The sequence below is a fragment of the Schistocerca nitens genome, chromosome 8 (genome assembly GCF_023898315.1).
Source record: "Schistocerca nitens isolate TAMUIC-IGC-003100 chromosome 8, iqSchNite1.1, whole genome shotgun sequence".
Taxonomy (NCBI): Eukaryota; Metazoa; Arthropoda; class Insecta; order Orthoptera; family Acrididae; genus Schistocerca; species Schistocerca nitens.
Window position 1 is genome coordinate 235943210 of NC_064621.1, and position 16580 is coordinate 235959789.

Consider the following 16580-nt stretch of genomic DNA (forward strand, 5'->3'; position numbering starts at 1 on the left):
ATTTTTCTAGTAATCTTTCTCTCTAATTTCTTAATTTCTTGTAAATCTAGTTTTCGATCCAGTGAGAGTTTCTCACTTGCATATGTCACTGTCGGTTTGCTTACTCTGTTGTTGTGTCTGATTTTATTGCCTTTTGACAGGCATTTTTTGTTATACAAATCTGAAACGAGTCCATAAGTTTTCTTGATTTTCTGCAATCTGTTTTTTGTGCTTTTTTCAACTGCTATTGGTTCAATAATTTCACTGATATACTTTAAGTGTTTGACTCTGCTGATTTCACCATAATTTGTTTTAAGTTTCGGAATATGTAACTTGGAATACATGAATTCAGTCTTCTCAAAGGATATTTGCAGATCAACCTTCTCTGCACATTCTTTGAGGGTCTCAGTTTATTTTACAGCTGTTTCTTCACTGTCAGTTAGAATCGCCAATTCATCTGCAAATGCTAAGTATGGAATGTTCGATTTTCCTTTACCTTTTCCTAGTTAGATTGACTTCCAAAAGTTCTGTTTTCATAGTTCAGTTTCCTGTTCTTTTATTACTTTGTCTAAAGCTATGTTGAATAATAGTGGCAAGATCCCATATCCTTATCTTACTCCTGTTTTAACTAAGAATTTTTCTGAAATTTCATCTATGAATTTAATATTTGATTTGGTTTCTGACAGTGTTTGTTTGATCACTTTTTGGGTTTTGGTGTCTAGTCCACGTTCTTCTAGAATATTGCATAGATATTGTCTATCTATAGAATCATATTTTTTTTTAATCAACAAATGTGCAGACTATTGGTTTCAACCTGATTGCTTTAATTTTTAAAATAGTTTTAAGATTAAAGATCTGTTCTGGGCATGATCTATTGAATGCCTGCTTGGTACTCTGAAACTGTATGTTCTAGCTGTTATTGTGCTCTCTTTAGAAGACATACAGGTAAAATTTTGTAAGTGACTGAAAAAAGAAATGCCTCTGTAGTTGTTTACATCTGATCTCTCTCCCTTTTCGTCTAATTGATGAGTTAGTGTACATTTCCAATCTTCTGGGATTTTTCCAGTCTGCTAAATTTCTTGGATGATTTGAGTTACTATTGTGTCATTAGTTCATCACTATTATTATTGTTACTGTTATTACTATTAGAGGCAGCAGCAGCAATAGTACAAGTACTGGCAGTATTAACTTTATCAGTTTGTTGTCAAAATTATTTACTCACATTGCCAATATAGACTCTCAAATCATTTTAATACTATTTGTCATCAAAACTATTTCTTAGGTAACTATGATGTAAAAAAGGTTTTATATCTGTGGAAACCTGGTCTAGTGTAAGAGAAGGCCGGGTGGCCCTATAATACAACATTAGAAAGATAATCTACAGCCTCCTAAGATCTGACATGATGTGAAAAACTGTAACCTCTATGTGAAATTGTCGTTATGTTTTTCCTTTAAAACATTTCCTGAAACCAGCTCAGTTTTCTTGTACCACTTATATCCTGGCAGCTTTCTTCTCTGCACAGAAATCAGAAGGTGAATTTGTTGATCATGTACAACTTACATTACATACATATAATCTGAAGCTGCATTACTTTTGTTTAATATTACTACTATTTCCTGTCCTAATATTCTCTCCAAATGTTTTTTCCAAGACTCTAATGGTGACCATAAAATGAAGAGTTTACAGCGATATTGTTGATCACCGCCATTGCTGCAGCCTTAAATGCATATTTTTGATCAATAAAAGAACCTGAACTTTCTCAAAATTCGTCTTTTGAAGACTGATCCTTTATAAAGAAGCAAATACTGGTGTTGAAACACATATCTCTTTGCACAGTCACGTATTGCTGTGTTAATAAGAGATAAACAATCGTTGATTGTACCGATTTTTATCGCCACTAGCGTCTTTAAGATGATTCAGCTTTCTCTTCTTGCTAATCAGATAGAAGAAATAAATTAGATGAAGACGAAATGGGAGATAAGATACTGCGTGAAGAGTTTGACAGAGCACTGAAAGACCTGAGTCGAAACAAGGCCCCGGGAGTAGACAACATTCCACTAGAACTACTGATGGCCTCGGGAGAGCCAGTCATGACAAAACTCTACCATCTGGTGAGCACGATGTATGAGACAGGCGAAATACCCTCAGACTTCAAGAAGAATATAATAATTCCAATCCCAAAGAAAGCAGGTGTTGACAAATGTGAAAATTACCGAACTATCAGTTTAATAAGTCACAGCTGCAAAATACTAACGCGAATTCTTTACAGACGAATGGAAAAACTGGTAGAAGCTGACCTCGGGGAAGATCAGTTTGGATTCCGTAGGAATGTTGGAACACGTGAGGCAATACTGACCCTACGACTTATCTTGGAAGAAAGATTAAGAAAAGGCAAACCTACGTTTCTAGCATTTGTAGACTTAGAGAAAGCTTTTGACAATGTTGACTGGAATACTCTCTTTCAAATTCTGAAGGTGGCAGGGGTAAAATACAGGGAGCGAAAGGCTATTTACAATTTGTACAGAAACCAGATGGCAGTTATAAGAGTCGAGGGGCATGAAAGGGAAGCAGTGGTTGGGAAAGGAGTGAGACAGGGTTGTAGCCTCTCCCCGATGTTATTCAATCTGTATATTGAGCAAGCAGTAAAGGAAACAAAAGAAAAATTCGGAGTAGGTATTAAAATTCATGGAGAAGAAGTAAAAACTTTGAGGTTCGCCGATGACATTGTAATTCTGTCAGAGACAGCAAAGGACTTGGAAGAGCAGTTGAACGGAATGGACAGTGTCTTGAAAGGAGGATATAAGATGAACATCAACAAAAGCAAAACGAGGATAATGGAATGTAGTCAAATTAAATCGGGTGATGCTGAGGGAATTAGATTAGGAAATGAGACACTTAAAGTAGTAAAGGAGTTTTGCTATTTAGGGAGTAAAATAACCGATGATGGTCGAAGTAGAGAGGATATAAAATGTAGACTGGCAATGGCAAGGAAAGCGTTTCTCAAGAAGAGAAATTTGTTAACATCGAGTATAGATTTAGGTGTCAGGAAGTCGTTTCTGAAAGTATTTGTATGGAGTGTAGCCATGTATGGAAGTGAGACATGGACGATAACTAGTTTGGACAAGAAGAGAATAGAAGCTTTCGAAATGTGGTGCTACAGAAGAATGCTGAAGATAAGGTGGGTAGATCACGTAACTAATGAGGAGGTATTGAATAGGATTGGAGAGAAGAGAAGTTTGTGGCACAACTTGACTAGAAGAAGGGATCGGTTGGTAGGACATGTTTTGAGGCATCAAGGGATCACAAATTTAGCATTGGAGGGCAGCGTGGAGGGTAAAAATCGTAGAGGGAGACCAAGAGATCAATACACTAAGCAGATTCAGAAGGATGTAGGTTGCAGTAGGTACTGGGAGATGAAGAAGCTTGCACAGGATAGAGTAGCATGGAGAGCTGCATCAAACCAGTCTCAGGACTGAAGACCACAACAACAACAACATAGTCACTAAGGAGAAGGACGGTTTATAGAAGTGACATCGACACGACTTGTAAATCTCTTATATTGTGTGTTTTATGTTTCATGCTCAATACTTAACTGGAGTTGTGAAAAGTGTTGCGATAGAAATAACAGCAAACGGTGCATGGAACGAGAAGGGTTTCTGTGAGAAAAAGTTAATGGTAGCTGTTACTGAGAATTACAAGGTGTCACTACTTACAGTGAGGAACACAGGCTTACTTTGTTTATTATTAAAGTGTGTACTGCTTTTGACATTAGGATCTTCGCCCATTACAAATAAATTTTTTAACTACATGTAAGATATATTTTATCATGCAATAATGTTTTGGTTACAAGATGACCATTTCAGTAACATAATGCTTGTAATGGAGAAGTCATGCCCTTCTGCCATACACACTACACTTCATAAACTGATTTAGATAAATGTGAATCTTAAACACTGTTACGAAAAAGATCCTTTTTCAAATTGTAATTCATTCAAAATTAATTCAAACATTTTTGTTTCTGTTTCATGTTATTGTAGAAATATGAAAGAACACTAAAAGGGCTAAGGAGAAAATTGTAAGATGGACCTTGATGCAGATAAAAGGAAATTCACGAATGCAGAAATTGAAAATTCACTTATTTCAGAATGTGACCTAGAATCGTGCTCTGATAGCAAACACAGATACTGTAATTGGTGGTTATTTATATGAACTTCATGTACATCCACATAGTCCAAGAAATATAATTACTGAGTCGATAATGTTTCATGTGAAATAACTATTCTAATGGACCATACTTCACAGAATCATGGCCTGTCGGGAAATATCACTGAAGTGACTGATGAGCTACATATGACAACAGATCTTCATCAAACTAATTACAACATCATTAAGCCATATGATGGTGGGAATTTCATGGAGTAGGGGCAGTAAAGGCAATCACACTAATATGTTAAGGTATAATAAAGGTATCAATAAAAGAGATGAACTGACTATAGATCAACACATATGTTCTAATAACACAGAAGTATTAATTCAAGCTTCAATTGACACTATAGTTGGAAAAAATTCATACTTCCATTGTTTTAGAAACATGTGCCTCTGTTAACATTATGTCACAGAACTTATTCAATAAGATTTAAGAGATGAACAAAGTGCTGACTTACCATGTACAGAACTGCTGTATAACTGAAGCTTTAGGTGCAAAGTCACAACCTCTCAAGTGGAGACACAAGTAGATGTAGTAGGAAAAGGAATTATGTTATGCACATTCCTAAATTTGAAAGTTCATATAGTTGAATGCTTGCTTGACATGAGTTTTTCTGCTAGAAGGACATAAAATTAGACTAGTTTTTTAGTAAAAGCTAATTGTGCACCAAATGCAAAGATATTGTAGTTGATTTGATGCAAACCCCAGTAGCATATGGCAAATATTAGCAGAATATTAAGATAAAATTCCTGACAACAAGGACTAGAGCTGTGAATAATTCTACAAGCCTTTGCAGTAAGAATGAGGATAAACAAGCTTACATTCATGAAAAAGCACATTATCTCTCCTTTAAGAATAAAACCTGACCTAGTAAAACAACTGCAATAAATAATTTCTTAATGCCTAAGACAAAGTGGCAGCTAAAGGCTTTATTGATCTATGTTCATTTTTCTGTGATTTTGTACAGATCAAATGCTCAGAAGTCCAGCACTGTTAAATATAAATACAGTATGGTGTTGGACAGAAAAATGTCAGCCAGAGTTTGATAATATAAAAATATTTTTAGAAAGTTCTGAAATCTTGTGTCATTCCAATGTGAATTTGTACTTTTATTTTGGTATAGCTATATCTTTCTCTGGACTTGGAGCCTATTTATTTCACATGCCTGAGAAGGAAAATAAGGCTGAAGTTAACATGATTAGTTATGCTAGTAGGACACTTTTAGAATGTGAGCATACATATTTGGCTACTGGAGTGGAAACTTTAGCTATAATATGGGCGTTCAAGTTGTTGGGCTATTATATATGTGGCAGATATGTTAAAGTATTTTCTGATCATGAGGCACTGAGCTTTTTGTTAACCTGCAGGTTACTTCATGTTCAAATAGCAAGATGGAAATTCTTTCTTCAAGAATATAGATTTGAATGAATGCAAGTGAAGGATAACAATAATGTAGTAGTGGACACATTGCCATGTCTACCACAATATCCAAATGATCTTGCTCACTTATCTGAACAAATGACTGTTTGCTGGATTTTCTTAATAAAAGAACCCCTTATAGGCAAAATTATTTAAATATGAGTATTAATGTGGCCACATTACAAGATGCAGATCCTAGATGGCACAAAGTGAAAACATTACACACACAAAATCCATCTAAGATACTCATTAAACACTACAAAATGCAAAATAATGCATTGTTTTACAGATGTGATACTCAAAATTATGACTGATGTGTGTGTATACCTGATTTTTGCAGAAACAGTATAGTTTGGCATACACATTATGTCTGAGAGCATTATGGTGCATCGAATTGTCTAAGGAAGCTAGACCTTTACCTTTATTTAGCTAATACTGAAAGATATATAGAACAGTTACTGAAAACTTGTCAGAGCTGTGAAGGAGCAAAACCTACAAACAAGTGGTGCTACACAGAGCTACATTCTATTTTACCAACTATACTTTTGCAAATAGTATCTGCTGATGTTGCTTGTCCAGTACTCTCTACACGGAGTTAAATATTTAGTAGGCTTTTTGATCTTTTTTCGAAATATGACAAACTATATGATATAAAGGCGACATCATCAGGAGAATTCTTGGGGACTACCTACCTACAGTTGGCAAGCCTGTCACATACCTAACAGATAATGGTGAAACTTTACATGCAAAACATGGAAATATTTCCTACAGGGTTGTAACGTTAAATACATATTGATATCAAAATTTCATCTGGAAAGAAACCTAACTGAAGACATTTTCAGAGAATTTAATTGTTTTCTACAAGCATATGCTAGTTCACAATATACATTTTGAGTGGAACGTATTCAACCATTTGAGTGCACAGTAAACAATATACCATTTTATACAACCTATTATACACCCTCAGGTCTCTTAATGAATAGTAAAGAAGTTAACTATTGAATAAATCCACTGTCACGCCTTCCTGAAGAAAAGTTAACGCTGTAAGATAAGATATACACTGATTGCACTCACTGAACAGGCTAGAATTCGAAAGAATGCCTCTGAGAAAGGTTTAGGGCGTATACAAGAACTATCAGCCAGAGAAACAGTATTATTAAATTCATACCTGAAATCTTCAGTTCTACAAAAAGGAAATAGTAAATGGCAGTTACTTTATACAGGACCATACAAGATCATCCAGATCCTACATCTAGGACCTACCTTTTGGCTTTTCCAAAGACAAAGTAGTGATGATTGCATTCTCTTGAACTGAAAAAAAACGTAAAAAGTATAAATCTTTGACTAGTGATTTACATAAGGATTTGATCCAAGCAATTTCAAATCTGACCAGCTTACTGTAGTGTACCAAGTTAAGTCTAGCGAATGCAGCATAAAGCCCTGAACTGTTTTGCCAGAAATCTGCAAACAAATTTGTTCCTATGTAATTATATGACTGACAAAGAAGAAAACAATATATATATTGCAAGTGGATAAACTTCACGTACAGTATTCCCCTATGTGACACTGGTGTGTACTACAGATAAAGAAGCATTCTAATACAAAACTAGAATATTGTCTGAAAAGAGACCCTTCTTTTCTTTGATATAAACTAGAGGAGTAGATATTTAAAGTGATCACTACTTTTCTAATAGCAAAAGTTGGTACTTGTTGTTGTATATATTAGTTGTGAAGATGTGTTATGAGTACTGAATGGTTATTTGACCATTACATTGTAGTGTCTGAAGTTGATATGAACTCTCAACTTTTTATAGTAAAATTAATGGCTTGGGTATAGCTCTAAAATTCTGTAACAGTTTATATTTGTGAAATGAAAATCCATGGGCCTGAATGAGGCCAATTTGTAGTCTATTGACTGTAAGTGGAAGTAAAGATGGTTAAGTAATGGATGCACATTTTAGTGTGGAAGTTGCACAAGCAATAAGATGTGATGCTCCTCTGATTGAGCATAACTTTAGAATTTCAGTTGGATTTGCATGTATTTTGAACACATACAAGGTAATTATTCCGCTTTCAGCAGAAGAGATATTTCCTGAAAATAGATAAATATCTGTTGTCCAAGCTTTAACCCATGCTGAGTCTGTAAGTCCATATAGTAGCAAATCTCTAAAGTGGAATCGGCTCAATCTAATCATTGGTTCACTGATAAAAGTGTTCTAATGTCAATATAATATTTATATAAATAACAAGGAAAGAACATTTTAATAGATGTGAGACTAGTATCCTCTATATAAATGTAATGAAAATATTTTTGATTTCCATGAAGACTAAAGAGATCTGTGGGGACTAATTTGAAATATGTTCATGTATCATATATGATAGACTGTTAAAATGAAAATCAGTGTCGAAACCACTGTGAAATTTGTTCATAGAGCCAATCAACATTTAAATAGCTGTGACTGGAATAAGGATATTAGCATACTCAATAGCAAAAGCTTCAAAGAGGTGAGAGTTCCATTTACGTGGTTTCAATACTGTGAGTCGCTAGCTGTCTATAGTTCAGTGTTTGTAGAAGAAGAATGTCCTTGAGCTGTCTGAGGAATCCCACAAAAACATGCACATGAACACAGTAGCCACCATACTGTACCGCAAACTGACTGTGAGGTCTAGCTGTACATACACTCAACGTAATTCCTGAGCCACAATGGAAATTTGATTTTCGGCACACAAGTGTTACCGTTAAAAGACATTCAGATGACAGTAAAAGAGTTAATACGAAGACAGATCTAATGAGGACGCTTATTGTACTTGTTATAAACCTCAGTGAAATGTGAGACTGATTGAATGCACATTGTGGTGCATAATAAACAAGGAAGTAATTTATTTTGCTACCAAATAACACAAAAAGTTGTTACAGAAAATAAGCTCTAAAATGATGTCCTCATAGAAATAATAATAACGCACAGAACTCCTAATTCTACATGTACTTCTTATATGATCTATGTTTGACTTGTAAGGAAAAACTTGTGTTTTGTAATAATAACCTTTATGAGTTGTGCAAAGGCATTTTTGTTTTCACTATACGGTTGTTCCATGAACCCACACCCATTCTGGACATCTGATACCTGGTTGATTCATGGTGCCTCATCCCCTCCAACCATGCAACTAATCACATGTGTTCTGTCCTGATTGGCACCATCTGACAACCACTGTCATCACCTGTCCCTGGGACCACTTCGTTGAATGTTGAAAATATGCTAACGAAAGTATATCAGAAATACTACTCTCAATGTTAAGATTGATCAACTAAATGAACTATGAAAGAGATATTTTACTTATGTCAATTAAGTAAATCTATTTATATGTAGTTATAAGGGTGTATGTGTACTGAATGATAAAAAATGGGAGAGGAAGAAGACTTAACTCATTAAGTTGTTTTTAACAGAACATATGATAAATTAATCAAAGTTGTGTTAATTTCCAAAGATGTGAGTTTTACTATAATTTCAAAATGATCTGATCGTTGACACTATGAACATAGTGATGTGTTGCACCATCTGTCTTTTTATGGATGGGAGTGCTACCAACATTAACTGCTTACTGGCTTACAACAGTATGAAGCTTACTCTATTGTATGATGAAATCTAATAAAATATGGGCTGACATGAAAGATCATCATCATCATCTTGGACAGTTTCCAGCCACTGGCTGGGTCTGTCGGGAACACAAGCCTCTCCATCTTGTTCTGTCTTTCCACCATTCCCCCTCTTCCACCTTCGTCCAGTTCTCTCCTCTTCTCCTCACACATTCCTTCACTCCCTTCACCCATCTATCTCTTGGTCTTCCTCTGGGCCTCTTCCCCTCCAGTTGCAGATCAAACATCCTATTTGGAATTCTTCCCTCATCCATTCTCTTCATGTGTAAATACCACTGCAGTCTTGATTTTTCTATCCTGTCCTGTACTGGTTCCTCCTTTAGTCTTTCCCTCACATACACATTTCGCAATCTGTCTCGTCTTGTTACACTCAACCTGCTCCTCTGGAACTTCATTTCACTAGCCTGTATTCTACTTTTGTCGCTTTTGTGCATTACCCATGTCTCACTTCCGTATGCCAATATGGGGACAAAGTAGGTTCGGTATATAATTCCCTTGGATTTCTGTGGCACCTCCTTGCTCCAAATAAGCCCCCTAATGCATTTGTAGAACTGCCCTGCTTTTCTGCACCTTTCATTTATTTCCATTGCGTTTCCCCCCTTACTTTCAATCATGCTTCCCAGGTACTTGAAGTTCTCTACCACCTGTACCACATGAAAGATAAAGGACACAATGTTATCTGAAATGAGGACATGATAGCTTAAGTACACTATATGATCAAAAGTATTGGGACATCTATTAGTGGACGTTAGTAGTGGGTCACAGGGCATATGGGCACGAATTTCATTGATGTCAGCATAAGCACTTTCTTATTGTCAAGGCTATTCCAGGAATCTTACCATACTCAGGCAATTGTGGTTGTTATATTTCGCTAATATCACCATCAGCGTTTCGTTATCTCCAAAGTTATTCTGGTAATGGCATCCAGCCATCTGCACCACAGCTGTACCGGGAATCCAGATACGACAGCTAATGGCGTGCAAGATCAGCTCCCCACCCTTTGAGGATGCGGTTTATAATAAAATGATAGCATGTACATCACCATTTGCTGTCCTGCACGAAGCACCACCAACAGCAGCAGCAATCAGCTGGGAAGAAGAAGACTATCAGTAAGTATTTTGTCAGTCAGTGCCTAATTGTTATTATTATTATTATTATTATTATTATGCGTATGTCATAATACTTAAGGCTTTTTTTATTATCATCATTACAGATGAGGACATGTCGCAGCAGCAGCCAGTGTCCACAGGATGTCTTCCTGACCCAGTGTCATTCAGCTGTGCAGTAACACAGTCTCAGCAGCAATAAACCCTTTGCCCAATGTTGGATGAGGGCATGCAGATGTTCCCTCCAGAACCATGGTCACTGCCAACCTGACGTCTTCCCAACTTGCTGGATCTGCTGTCATTTGACTACACCATAGCACAACCACACTAGCCAACTTCTACAAGAGCACTGTTTTTTACCAACACCTACAATGTGAGAGTCCATGGTTCTAAACGTGTAAAAGACTTTGAAGTACTTATAGAGGTAGAAAATGCGCAATGTGTCGGCAATAAAGTGCAATAATTGTGCCATGAATGGGACTGTCTATGCAGTGTGATGGAATATATAGAGAGATGGAGATGGACAAGTATGATGCATCTCATACTCGTGTAGACATCCACATGTTTGGTTGTAAAGTGTCTATAGTAAATATGTATGGTCAGACAGTGTTATAATTAACCTTGTGGGACTGGAATATATATCTAAAACAAGTATTGTTAAACTGAAGAACCTGTATTATGCATTATCAACTGCCACAGAGAGATTGTGCCATTAGTTTCCATATATAAGAGTGGCATATTATGAATTTGTTAAGTATTTGCGCAACAACGGTATAAATATAGATCAAGTGCAGCAATTCAAAGTGTGTAAGGGTTGAGCCTGTAACTGTAAAGTCTGTGGAGACTGAATTTACTGAAGGAATACCATGTATGTAATTTCATATGGAAAACAATTAATTGGAGAGTACTGCAAAATTGATTGACTGTGTGTATATGTGTGAAAATAAAATAAAAAATTTTTCTACAAATAAAATTGTTCATATTTGCCATCTCATTACAATAACTTAAAAGGTGAAAGGATCGAATAACAATACTGATATAGCAATTTAACTTGTAGCTCTGATGTTTCTCATGATGGAGTTCTTGCATGAAAAGTTCTTGGTTTACTTACTATATCACATTCAGATAAAATTCCAAGCTTTCAATGATTTCCTACATCATCGTCATCATGGGCTAAGATTGACTGTCATGAACTGGTGAGGCTCCTACTTTTATACCCACAGGAGGGCATCTGATTGGTTGTATTACCATCATGATGGCAACATGGAAATGGCGCTTACTGTTGTGGTGCCCTCTACACCCATAGATTTCATTTGTGCACTCTCTCTGTCTCCAGTATTGCTTGCAATGCCATCTGTCACATGAGGCAGAAATCTGCTATAAGTCTTCCTCTTTGCTTTTTCTTTATCAAATACACAGTAATACCAAAAGAGGAGTGCAATGACTTTTATTTCCAATATTTACAGGTATAGGAACTAGCAGCACAGGTGAAGACTCACATAAATATAGAGCGTTAACCACAGGGTGTTGCGTTGTAAGCACAGATATTATTATTAGTGACTAAGTACAGTGTACTGAACAACATTACATCGCTATTTCACTTTCAAACTAATAATAATAGGTATTAGAAGTAGTATGTTTGTAGGTTCATTAGTATCTCCAAGTGCATGAGGCAAGAGCAAGTCCTTAACACTCATTTTCTCCTGTGCAGCAGGTCAGTCTATATTGACAGGCATAGTCCTCTTGACGGTGAATTTACAATGGTGAAGCAAACATCAGGCACTGGTTGTAAATTACGTGATGTGTTTGCGGGAACACTGTTAAATACAGAGAAAAAACGACTAACACACTGAAGTAGGTACATATTAAGGTTCCAAAGACTGCAATATCTGCGCTTGTACCACTAACATCCTGTATATATACAAATCCACATTGTACAAATAATAATATACAACTCGCAACCACACACCCATGCACACAGTTATGACAAATGTTTCATCTGTCTGTTCCGCCCCCCCCCTCCCCGCCCCCCCCCACACACAGACACACAAACACACACAAACAAACAATCAAACAAACAAAATCACTCAATTGAATAGTGTGAAAACTGGAGGATAGTGACCCCTTCCATACAGAGGAGGCATTTGTGATCATGGCGTGACAGACCAATTTTCAGTTGCAGCACAGTATATACCTCATGGACCCGTACCAAACGACTACTTGCTCCACCATATAAGGATATTCATCATCACCTAGCAGACACCCTTTATAGTCTTCTATTGTGAGAGCCTGTGAGGCTGCACAATGTACATCTTTAGCCCATTCTGGATGCCACCTGTATCTACACAATATGTATACATCTTCGATCTCAGTCCTACAAACTCCACAATCTGCCTCGCCTCGTCTTTCATCAGGGCAGTAACCTACTTGTTCTGAGGTGTTATGTTGTAAGGATTATAAACTGCATATCCAGATGTGTCGAATTCCTCGGAATTGTACCTTATTACTTCATATGCATTGCAGCCTTTAATCCCCCGTTGCTCACGCGGATGACACTCGTCGCCCACATGACATTCCCGCTCAATTTTGTCTGACAGGGCAGGATTGAGTTCGCGCCATTTTGAGTACATTTCTGTTAACACTCCGGCTGTTAGCTCCAATCACTGTTGGCTTTCAGTTACGAAAGATACATTGTTTATGAAACATTGTTATAGTCTGGAGGACGCTTGTCATCCGCGCGAGCTCTGCTGCCACAATCTGAAACAAAGTGAGTCTGTATTACTTAACTGCTTCCCTAGATTCAATCGATCTTTCAAGTGAATAAATTCAGACGTATTGAAACTGATTGCAGTTACCTTCCATGTTACCTAGTATTCTCTTTATTGTTAAACTGTGGAATAAATGTCAAAGGCAAACAACCTCAGAGAGAGTTTAGTAGAGATCCTAATGTATGGCTGGAATGGTTCAATGAGCTGAGTGATGAAGATGCTCACAGTGATAGCTCTGACCCAGAGACTGAGGACTGTGTTCATGAAAGTGGTCATGATTCAGGAACAGAACAAGAAGTGTCAGAAAATGATGAATATGAAGCACAGGAAGAAGTAACTCAAGAGGGTGCATTTTTTTAGGGAAAGATGGAATAACTAAACGAAGAAAAATAGATATCCTACCAGTGTTAGAAGTAGATCTTGTAATTTTATTACGCATTTGCCTGGACCAAAAAATCAAGCTCGTATAAAAAAGACAGAAATAGAAATTCTGAATTTATTCTTGGATGAAAACATAATAAGCATTATCGCAACCTGCACTAATAGATACATCAATTAAGTTCGTGGTAATTTCTCTAGGGGAAGGGACGCTAAACAAACAGATGCGATAGAGATCAGAGCTTTCATTGGATTGGTACATCTATGTGAATCTTTGAGATATTCTAGGAAGAGTATATCGAAATTGTGGGATAACTCAAAGGGAAACGGATTTGACTCATGTTAATTATGCATAAGTGAAAACCGATTAAGGTTTCTGTTGAGATGTCTGAGGTTTGATAATATGCGTAATAGAAGTGTTCACATAGAAATTGACAAGTTGGCTACCATCAGAGAGGTACTTGAACTATTTACGAATAATTGCCAAAAATATTATTCACCTCGTGAATATCTTACTGTTGACAAATAGCTTTCAGCATTTAGAGGAAACTTCCCGTTCAGGCAATATATTATTAGTAAACCAGCAAAATATGGGTTAAAAGTGTTTGCTTTGGTTGATGTAAAAACAGCTTACACTTTGAATTTAGAACCGTATGTCAGTAAGCAACAAGAGGGACCATGTAATGCCAGTAATTCAGCTGAGGATATTGCTCTTCGAATGGTCAAACTGTTTCAAGTGTTAGAATATATTATACTGTGTACAAATATTAAATGTATTATATTTAGATTTAATAAAAAAATCATAAAACCAGTCATAAAGACCGTTCAAAGTATACAAATAGACCGCTTGCTTTGTGGATGACATCAGTTATCCGCACGAGTGACGATGTCACAAATTTTCGCACGAGTAACGGACGGCTAACTCGGTGGATGTACCCTCCCGTGTCCATATAAAGTAACTTGACATGAGTGAAGTTAGTTTTGCAGACACATAGTGGAATCAGTACATGTGGAGTTTGGAAAGGCGCAGAACACACATACTGATATAGAGAGGCGTCGTGAACTCCACTGAAACCTTAGGTATCTCCATAGCAAACTGTTCTTCATTGAAGATTGTGGCCCACTTAAAATTCGGCCTAGCAACGTAATCTCTTGGGCCATAATGCCCATCCCAACAGTAAACTAAATGAATGTGTATGATTCTAAGAAGTCACTTCCCCAACCTGACACACTGTTGGAGGTTTCTATAGCGCAGAATGGATCTGTGCTTATTCCCCAGCGTTGTCATCGGCTTGGGGATGGAACCATTATCACGGACTAGGTGCTCTGGACAAAAAGGCAAGTAACCATGCTTGCTGTGTGAACCAGTGGGATATTACAGGTCTGCCTCTAGGATATATCCCCTGTCATCAGCAGCCACGTCAAGATTCGTATCCTTCAGTCCCATGATTTCGTCCTTGGACAGCCATTGGAACCCTCAAACGGCAGAGTTTGTTACATAACATGTCTATAGAGATTGTTTAGATTCTAGTAAAGAATGTAACTCAAATCGTCAGATGTCCTGTACTCCTCTGCACTCAATTGTGGGTTATTCGTCTTGGCTTACCTGTGAATACACTAGTAAAGTCCCCTGTGAATCCGACGTTCTAGAAAAAGCAACATATCAACATCAATCAACTATTCAATGTTGGTCTGCTTCTTTATTAATCTAGCGTCCCATGAAAGCCCTGGTGCGGTGTAATAAAATGCAGGATAGAGAGTGCACGTGCCCAGGCATACAAGCCGGAATTTCTCAAAAACATCTGTGAGCAGGTGCACATCTGTCTCTGTGTACAATTTAGTATATCCCTCTATATAAGAGATGTTGAACTCCTGCCAAACATCAACCGTGTGCCTATAATCTGCATCTGTTATGATGGTGCCAGTCAGTTTGCTGGTGAATGCGGTTATATTGAGGAATGTAGTTTCGTAGAGTCTCTCCATCAAATCCAGATATTTGTGAGAGAAGACCCCTTCATTGTTACAAACTGAAACATTACTCCATAGGGAAATGCAGCCTGAGTGGTATGCATATCCTTCCAATGTTTCGTCTCAGAAAGTTTCTGAAGAGATGCCTGCATTAATTGCGAAGCAATACTCTTACCCTGTTTCGCTTGTAGAATGAAATGTATTTTTCTACACTTTCAGGTATGGTACTGACGTTTTCTTTCTCCAACCGAAAGTCCTCCAAGTGTTCAACAAGAAAGTGAGCATTATACCCTTTCAAATCACGCAAAACGACAGGTACGGGTCGAGGCAGTTTGTACTTTACACTGCATGCATTGTGGGTTGCACCACGAAACTTCCCTAAGTAGATGAAAATGGTCACTACATGGAGTTTCCACTTTTCTATCCAAAGCCAGCCCACAAATATGGCATTTAACTGCCTGCTTGTATAAGGCGTCATTCCCCTGAGAGTTGGTCATTGGAAAGTTTTTGCTATAAACCCTATCAACAACCTCCAAAGTATTTCAAGCTCAGAGAGCAACAGTTCTGCGAGATTATCCTTGGCATATAATTCGAATCTGTTGCGACTGGAATCACATGTGCATGCAACTTTATCTTTCATTTATTTATCTTTATTTCCTGAATTCTTTTTTCCTTCATGTATACTGGACACTCTTGTCAGCAGGTTCAGATGGTTCAAATGGCTCTGAGCACTATGGGACTTAACATCTGAGGTCATCAGTCCCCTACACTTAGAACTACTTAAACCTAACTAACCTAAGGACATCACACACATCCATGCCAGAGGCAGGATTCGAACCTGCGACCGTAGCAGCAGCGCGGTCCCGGACTGAAGCGCCTAGAACCGCTCGGTCACAGAGGCCGGCTTGTCAGGAGGGAGAATGGATTGATTGACTGATTAATTGAGACGGGTTATGAGACCAAACGGCGGTGCATACAACTTGAAAAGCTGCTGCATACGGTACGTGCCGTTCTGTGATAGTGGTGTGAGATGCATTGAGATTAACTTAACAACGCACCACAGGAACTAGTAAGAACTCAAAGTCAGTGTATACAACAA